Here is a 419-nt window from a genome sequence, read left to right as displayed (position 1 = left end):
GTCCTTTTGTTAGACTCAATATTTTAGATAGATAATCATGGTATGCGGCTCTGGTTACTTCCAGCATCGATCGATAGCTCCTCTTGAGGCGTCATGGTACTTGATGTTCACGCAGTGTGATACATGAATTTTCTTAATATTAATTATGTTTTATATTTAACAATATAAAAAGGGGAATAATGGAATAATAATAAAAGATAGTTAACAGAATTAAAATATAATGATAGAGACAAATTACTAAGTCTCTAGTTAAAACTAACAAAATATTTGCATGTTGTTGGGCATGTCGGTGTTATTTGCAATTATATACTTATATTAAAATAATACAATAATGATAAAATAGCAATAATAAAATAATCATAAAAGTAGTTATAGAGTTATATAAAATTTATAAAGTAGTTATATTAAAAATGCGCGGG

Source organism: Trachymyrmex septentrionalis, unplaced genomic scaffold (assembly GCF_001594115.1).
Source record: "Trachymyrmex septentrionalis isolate Tsep2-gDNA-1 unplaced genomic scaffold, Tsep1.0 scaffold537, whole genome shotgun sequence".
In the NCBI taxonomy this organism is placed as follows: domain Eukaryota; kingdom Metazoa; phylum Arthropoda; class Insecta; order Hymenoptera; family Formicidae; genus Trachymyrmex; species Trachymyrmex septentrionalis.
The sequence above is the reverse complement of the archived record's forward strand: the minus strand, read 5'-3'. Positions refer to the sequence as shown.